The sequence below is a fragment of the Notamacropus eugenii genome, chromosome 1 (assembly GCF_028372415.1).
Source record: "Notamacropus eugenii isolate mMacEug1 chromosome 1, mMacEug1.pri_v2, whole genome shotgun sequence".
Classification (NCBI taxonomy): Eukaryota; Metazoa; Chordata; class Mammalia; order Diprotodontia; family Macropodidae; genus Notamacropus; species Notamacropus eugenii.
The window spans coordinates 62,751,257-62,760,523 of NC_092872.1; the positions used below are offsets into that span (position 1 = coordinate 62,751,257).

General features: G+C 38.8%; 1 pseudogene; it reads left to right on the forward strand.

Moving 5' to 3' along the window:
* The first annotated feature begins 2,451 nt into the window (after positions 1-2,451).
* Positions 2,452-8,949, forward strand: LOC140503167 (olfactory receptor 13C2-like; annotated as a pseudogene).
* Positions 8,950-9,267: the final 318 nt, after the last annotated feature.

Here is a 9,267-nt window from a genome sequence, read left to right on the forward strand (position 1 = left end):
CAATTGTATATTTTCACAAAAATACATTTTCACAATGAACTAGCAATCTCCTTCTTGGAATGTGTGTGTGTGTGTGTGTGTGTATACACAGATACACATATGTGTGGATGCATACATACATATATACATACATTATATATATATATTCATAAATATGTGTATTGTTCAGTTGTATCTGACTCGTTAAGACCCCATTTGGGTTTTCTTGACAAATCTACTGGAGTTGTTTGTCATTTTCTTCTCCAACTCGTTTTATATATGAGGAAACTGAGGCAAACAGATTTAAGTGACTTGCCCAAGGTCATACAACTACAAGGTATCTGAAGCCTGATTTGAAATCACAAAAATGCATCTTTCTGACTCCAGGTCCAGTGCCCCACCTAGCTGCCCCATATATATAGGTAGAGATAGAGATATAGACGTATATGTATAGATATACTTCAGAAGTTCGGCTACGCAAATATGTTGCCTTTATTCTCAAAGCATCAAATATTTGAAGAGTTGTGATGGTAAAGGGAAATAAGAATAGCTTTCCTTGACCCCAGTGGGCAGAACCAAGAAGACAGAGGTAGCCAAGACATAGACTATCACTCAAATATAAGGAAAACTTCCCTCTTTACTGCAGCTATCCAAAAATCAGCAGGCTGAACTGGGAGGTAATGAGTTTTTCTTCTCTACAAGACTTGAAGCAGACTAGAAGAACGCTTTTCAGGGAAGTTGTAGAGATGCTTGGTGAGGAAAGGGCAAGTTAGATGATATGTAGAATGATTTTCAGTTTGGAGATTTTGTGGTTTTCTTATGCAAACGGATGTACTATTAACTGTTTATCAACTAGCTCAAAAAAAAAGCCAGTTAATAAAACAAACATTCAGGTTTAATCTATGTTCGTAACTTTTTGTCCATCACTTCTTAAGCCTAGACAACAAAACTATAAATTAACCCCCAGATTTGTAGTATTTTGCTGATTTCCCAGGTGTAAATCCTCACACTGAAAATGTTATCATTAACTCTTGAAAGCTGGTACAAACTAACTCCAGCATACCTTTGCTTTTACCTTACATGCCTGTCTCCTCTTCTGGTCAGACAATACCTCAGTGGTATCCTTTACATCACATTTTGCAGTAAGTCATTATAGGAAATATACTTCAACTCCTTATGAACATCATGTACAAGTTCCATTGACCTTTTGGCCACTTACAACTTGAATCTTCCAAGAGTGTGATGCTCCAGGAATTGCATAGAGTCAATAGCACAGATTGATAGGCTCACCTTTGAGTGTCAAATACTTAAAATGAATAGCACACCTGTCTGCAATGATATTTAAAAGAAATGCAGGAGACTATAGGCCCCTTATCTTGTTTCATGTGAAAATTGGTTAAAACTGTATCCATGAACAAGTTTTATATTCATATCCCATCACATCTGCTTGTATAATTTCAGGCAATCTCCTCCAGACAAAGGGAAAATCACAGACTCATAGAAACTGAGGGTTGGGAAAGGTCTCAATAGTCACATAATCCAAAATTTATCTGAAAGTAATTCCCACAAAAGCATACTATATCTGGGAAGTAGATTCTTCATCTAGGAGCAGGTAGGAGTCACAGCAGATAGAGTGTTGGGCCTGAAGTCAGGAAAATACATCATCCTGAGTTCAAATCTGGTTTCAGATATTTAATACCTGTGTGATTCTGAGAAAGTCACTTAACTCTGCCTCAGTTTCCACATCCATAAAATGATTTGGAGAAGGAAATGACAAAATACTTCATTTCTTTGCCAAGAAAATCTTAAATAGGGTCATGAAGAGTCAGACATGATTTAACTCAACAAGAATAATCATGTAACCTTTACTCAAAGACCTAGAACTAGAAGGAAAACATTACCTCTTGAGTCAGTCAATTCCACTTTTGTACAGATCTAATTAATTCTTGAAAGGGATGCATCAAACCACCACAATCACTCTGGCCTCAGTCTATCCTTTCAGCCTCATTGACTATAACCACACTTGCACTCTGCAGTTCACCTAAGCTGATCTTCTCTCTTTTCCTTGCATGCAGTTCTTCATTTTCAGCTATTTTCTCTGGCAGTCGTACACAACTGAAATAAATTCCTACATTATTTCCACCTCACAGTCCCTTTCTTCTCTCAAGATACTACCCAAGTACCAACTTCGACATGAATCCTTTCCTGATTCCTCCCAATTGCTAGTGTCTTCCTACCCAAACTATCTTGTTTTTAACTGTTTCTATATACTTGTATTTACACACTTCATATTTGTCCTTTACAAATTTATATAAGCATTTGTTTTCTCCCCAATTTGGATGACAGCCTTGCAAATAGATACTCATCTATTGACAAAAACATTTAACAAAAGCTTTTTGATTTATCGAGTCTTCCTGATTATCAGTTAATGTGAGTTCCACAGAGCTCATCTCTCATTGAATACTAACGGCCATGAAGGATTTGGGACGTTACGATTTGGTAATGAAAGAGGTGTCTTTGGAAAAAAACATGTTAAAGGAGGTCTTCTTTATGTCCAGTTTCTCCAGTAATATTTCTACCACCACCACCACCCCGGTGTTTGATTTCCAACAACCCAAATGAAATGAATAGTTTGACATTATGCAAGAAGTAGCAGTAAATTCTACACAGGGTCACAGGAAACATTTTAAAGAATCAAGATATTGAGCACTTTTCTATAATTCCACACCTCAGAAGATCTCCCTATATCATTTCTCCCTGAGATAACTTCAAATAAAAAATTCTTCATCAGTCCTTCAGTCTCTCATTTAAAGATCATTTTATTATCCCATGTAGTAAGAGCACTGAACTTAGAATCTCAGAACCTGAGTTCAAAATTCAGATCTAATTACTACCTATGTGACCTTGGAGAAGTCACTCAATCTTTCTGGGCTTCAATTTTTTGATCTGCATAAAGAATGTGTGGGACTAGATGGTCTTTAAAGAACCTTAAGGGGGCAAAGCCAAGATGGAGGAATAGAAAGACACATATACTCTAGTGCTTCCCCCACAGCCCACAAAATACTTGTAAAAAATTACTCTCAACATATTCTAGAGCAGCAGAAGGCACAGTACAAAGTGAAAGACGTTTCCAGCCAAAGGTAATCTGGAAGGCCAACAGGAAATGTCTATCCCATTGGATGGACCATTGAATTGGTCATTTGATGATAAAGAGGACTTTCAAGCATTCTTGATGAAAAGACTAGAAGAGAAGAGAAATCAAGAGAAGCATGAAAAGGTAAACAGGAAAGAGAAAACATAAAGGACATTCTAAAGCTGAACTGTTTACATTCCTACATAGAAAGATAATATGCCTAACTTTTGAGGCTTGTCTCAGTATTTGGATAGATGGAGGGATGATATGCACACACACACACACACACACACACACACACACACACGCACACACATATAGACAGAGAGTACAGGTTGAGTTGAATCAGAAGAGATGATATCCATAAAAAATTAAATTAAATTAAGGGATGGGAGAGGAAAATATTGGGAGGAGAAAGGGAGAAATGGAATGGGGCAGGCTATCACTCATAAAAGAGATAAGAAAAATCTTGTTCAATGGAGGAGAAAAGGGAGGAGATCAGAGGGGAAAAGTGAAGCTTACTCTCTTCACATATGCCTTAAGGAGGGAATAACATGCTCACTAAATTTGGTATGAAAATCTACCTTACACTGCAGGAAAGCAGGGGAGACGGGATGAGGGGGATGACAGAAGAGAGGACAAATGGGAGAAGGGAGTAAGTAGAAGTAAACATTTTTGGGAAGGGACTAGGTAAAATGAGAGAATAGAACAAAAGAGGGGCACAGGAGAGGATGGAGGGCAATATAGTTAGTCTTACACAACATGACTACAATGGAAGTCTTTTGCAAAACGATACATATATAGCCTGTGTTAAATTTGGTGAGGATGGGTGGGGAGGGAGGAAGGGAGAGAATTTGGAATTCAAAGTATTAGAAAAGAATGTTGAGAAGTGTTATTGCATATACCTGGGAAATAAGAAATACAGATATACAAGGTATAGAAATTTATCTTGCCCTACAAGAAAAGAGAGAAGATGTGGATAAGGAAGGGTGAGGAGTGATAGAAGGGAGGATATATTGAGGGAAGGGGTAATCAGAATGCAAAGTTTAATGGGGTAGGGGGAGGGGAGGGATGAGGAGAAAAATTGGAACTCAAAATTTTGTGGAAACAAACGTCGTAACCTAAAAATAAATAAATAAATGAAAAAAGTAAAAAGAGAAAAATTGAAGTACCTTACAGCTTTATATCCATTATTCTATGTGATTTTTTTTTATATATGTGATCCAGGTCTTTCTGATGTGGATGGATCAGTTATAGAAAGTGAGATTGGTGACTTTGCACAGCCCTCTCTCACTGAAATCAGTCAGCTGCAAGTCATGTAGTTATCTTGATGTCATGGCCCTCTTTGAGAACAAAGGATGAACACAACCTATGAGTGACTAAAACATCCTCTCCTCTCTTGATCTCTCTTGTTCTCTCCTCTGCTCTCCTTGCCTCTTCTCTCCTCTAGTGTTCTACCCAGGGAAAGGTAAACACCATGGCCAACAGTTGGCTTTTTCCTTTGGATATACTGGCTATAGTTCTTGCTCAAAGATCAGGCCTTAAATCCAATTCACTCTGGAGTTCATAGAGTGGACAAGTTGCCACCCACCTAGCACTGAGTGAATGTAATTACTAAATAGCAACTGCTTCTTTTTACCCAGGAAACTTCTGCTATGGTACTGGCATAGCACACCAAGAGGATCAAGTCTTATGCCTGGCCAGCAGGCTGCTTATCCTCCTGTGGAGCTCGCGAGTAAAAGAATGAGGCGGGAGAACAGGTCATGAAGCAACTCTGATTTATTCAAGCAAGCACTCTGGTTATATAGTCTCTGCCAGCCAGCCCAATGAACCATGGCAACACACACAAGCAAACCCGAAACTATAGTAATGAACATGAGCCAGAACTATAATAACAAACACAAACCAGGGGTGGGGCCATCCCTTCCAACACCATCTTGTTCACCCTTCCCTACTCTGGACTCAATTTACCTGATGTCCGCCAGTGTGGCATCCCAGATGGCATGGAGATCAGTGCCCCTAACAACCTTCAGTGTCTTCCCCTCCCAGTTTGATTTAGATTTTATTAAAGGGGCCATCCTTTGAGTAACTACTACTTAAAGAAGCCTATTCATTCAATGGGTGGATCTCACACTAAGTGAGAATGTGATAAACCCTTAGTCTGAAAGTGCTAGGTTCTCACAGTGCATAGTGGGCCATCTCCAGTCTTCCTGAAGAATATCAGGCCCCTGAACCCAGATGGCTCAGGAGAAGAAAGTGAGGCTGCTGACCTTGAACAGACCTCCCTCACTCAAATTAAAATCAAAGTCAAGTCATGTTATCATCTTGAAGTCATGGTACTCTTCAAGAATGAAGGACAAACAACAAGAACAACAACCTTTCTAATACTCAAGATTTCTAATGAATATATTCATATACTATAAGGCACTTACAAAACCCAGCAATAATTTGTTACCCTCTCATCTTACTCATATAGATGAATAGAGTATATACCATTATGAATTAGTGAAAACTAAGAAGCAAATTCTTAGTATTGCAAGGCACATGCTCACCATTGATGGATACGAAAAATTTGGAATGGTAAGCCAACTTGAGACCATGTCATGAAAGGTTTGGAGGAGGAAAGTAAGAATCTTTAACTTGGAGAAGGAAATAAGGACATGATAGCTATTAACTCTTGGAAGAACAGTCATGGTAAAGTGGCATTAGGCTCATTGCGATTGTCCCATGGGCTCAATGTAAGGAAAAACTTCCCAATAATTAATGCTATTCAAAATAAAGTAAAGAACTCTTTTTGGAGACAATGAGTTTTCCCTCCCTAGAGTTATTCAAGTAAAAATTGGGTGACCACTTGTCAGTACTACTAGAGGGAAAATTTCTCTTCAAGTATGATTTGGACTAGAGAGCCTCTGAGCTACTTGGAATTCTGAGATTTGGGGATGCCATGAAAAATAAAAAGCATAAAACTCTCCACCTTCATGTTTCCAAAATAACAAGAAGTAGAGCATTTTTGTCCAGGGATGTCCACATAGATGATGGGGTAGATCCATGTATTGTCAGAGCTAGTAAAGCATTGGGAGGCTCCAAAGAAAGTGAGAGAGAAGAGGTATTAGGCTGCCTATCAAACTGAAGTTCTACACAAACATTATGTTGACTTTATTGCTGTGAAACCTGGACAATCTACCAGTGCCATGCCAGATAACTGCAACACTTCTATTTGAATTATCTTGGGAAGATCACCTAGCAAGATTAAATACCAGTCACTAAGGTCCTCTCTAGAGCTGAATTGCCAAGCATTACAACTTTACTACAGATAGCCCAATTCTGATTAGCTGGCCATGCAGCCCTAACGCCAAAAGGAACATTTACCTAAATGACTATTTTATGGAGAACTCACACAAGGCAAGAGCTCACACAGAGGTCAGAAGAAGCAGTACAAGAACACACTTAAGACCTCTCTGAAAAACTTTAGTATCAATTCTTAGACATGGAATACAATAGGACAGGACCACCAAGCATGGCATGCCTGCATCAAAGAAGGTACTGTGCTCTACAAGCAAAGCAGAATTACAGTAGCACAAAGGAGATATGAGATGCACAAATCTACAGACATCTACATCCAAAATGTTCAAATGGACTATTTGTGCATAACCTGTGGGAGAGCTTTCTGTGCTCTTATTGGACTGATCAGCCACAATTGAACACACTGTACCTTGGCCCCAACATTATAAAGTCATTGGTCTTCTTTGATTTTGTCCTTTAAAAGCTAATTTAATGGCATCTATCTTGATATCTGTCTCAGGTGTATGTTATGGTGGTTACCTTAGACAAATATAGTTCTTTTCAATATAATAATATTGGAGATGATGAATATAGTTAAGACCAAGCAACTAGCTCAATCACTGCTCCTATTTTCTCATTACAGCTATGATGATCATTTTCATAGAGAGTTAGAGTTGTGTCAATGATTCTTAACACTAACATGGCTGGAATTATCAAATGGCATTCACAAAGAAACTGAGAAATTTGAAGAATCCTGCTCCTGGATTATCTCGTGGATGTAAGGGCATCTGCAGCAGAAAGGGATGTAAACTTTCATGGGTATAAATGGTATAAATCAGGAATTTCTAAAATCTGATTATAAGGGCCTTTTCCTCCCTTCCCTCACTTAATGTACAGGGTAATATATAGCATCTCCCTTACCCCATACCTAAGCAAGTAAACTATGAGATAGAGTGAAGATACTTATTTTAGTTGATCTTATTGCATTTCCTATTTGGATATTTGTGTTTCTTAACTTTCGCAGATCTATAGAAACTGTAGCATTTGTGACTATGTAGGATTAGGTATAGCACAGGAATGACATTGCAGTCATGGATTATACACTAGAGCCTGTACTTCAAGAATAGGTACCCAACTGTGTAGTTCAAGATAAGTATGCAAAATGCAGTCAGATCTAACCCTATTTGGGTCACTTCATCCATACCATAAAGGATGTGTGTGTGTGTGTGTGTGTGTGTTAGTCCTTCGATGCCAAAGAAGACCATGCCATCAGAGAAATAATTACATGACTTATACTTGACTTTGTTTTGAGTGAGGGAGGGGTGTGCAGGTCACCAGTCTCACTTCTGCAGAGCCATCTGAATCCAGCGACCAGATATTCATCAGGATGTCTGGAGATGATCCAGGATGAGACAATTGGGGTTAAGTGACTTGCCCAAGGTCACATAGCTAGTGAGTGTCAAATGTCTGAGGTGAGATTTGAACTCAGGTCCTCCTGATTCCTGCACTGGTGTTCTATCTGCTGCACCACCTAGCTGCCCCATCATAAACAATAATGTGTATATGAATGTCCTGAATCTTTCTCTGAGTTCTTAATGCTAAAGCTAAAAGAACCCATGAAGCAAATCAGATGGTTGTGCTGGAATTCATTCTGTTGGGCCTTTCTAAGTATCACAATGTTGAGATTGTTCTCTTTGTGTTATATTGGGAATACTATATTGTTATACGGGAATATACGTAAACATTTTGCTGCAGAAGTTCTCTCTCATTGCATTGAGTATTCTGGATTGCAATCTTCACACCCTCACGTATTTCTTCTATATTAACCTCTCCTTCATGGACATCTTTGGTACATCCTCTTTTGTTCCTTTAAGGTTGGTCAATTTCCTATCAGTCAGGAAAACCATCTCTTTCCCAGAATGTGCACTACAAATGTACCTTACTCATCCTTCAGGAACCACGGAGTCTGTCCTGTTGGCCATGATGGCTTATGATGAGTATGTGACCATCTGCAATCCTTTAAGATATGCAATCATCATGAAGATGAGAGTCTGTGTGCAGTTAGCAGCTGTGAGCTGGATAGTTGGGAGTACAAATTCATTATTCCAAACGATTCTCACACTGAGGCTTTCCTTCTGTGGAAATAACATCATTGATCATTTTTTTGTGAAATACTGGCTGTCCTGAAACTGGCCTGTGTGGACATTTCCCTCAATGCTTTTGTCATGATGGGAGCAGTTACAGTGATGATAATGACTCCAGTGCTGCTCGTTTTCATTTAATGTATACTTATCCTTGCCACCATTCTGAGAGTCAGCTGACAGAAGGAAGACAGCTTTTCCACCTGTTCAGCACACCTCGCTGTGGTCATCGTATTCTATGGCACCATTCTCTCAATGTATTCAAAATCCAAGGCAAAGGACCCAGATTCAGACAAACTGAATGCTTTATCCTATGGTACAGGAACCTCCATGCTAAATCCCATTTTCTACAGTTGGAGGAAAAAGGAGGTGAAGACAGCAGTGCAAAATGTAATGTTCCCTCATAGAACATGAAACATGTACCATTGTTCTCTGTTTTACACTTCCAGTATAAAAATAGAGAATACACTCAGAAGTCATTGACACTATACCCAGTGTTGATATCCATCCTTCCATCCATGTCCATTCCAGCCCGATTATATCATTCTCCTTGTCATGATATTCATTAAATGGAATTCTTAGAATTTTTAGGAATATTCTTTCTAAAAGATAACTATCTCCCTGTGATTATGAATCTTTAGTAATCCTATCCCCAGAACCTAGTACACTAATGGGTATGTAAAAGGTGCTTAATAAATGCTCACTGATTGATTCTTTTCCATATGTTCCCCA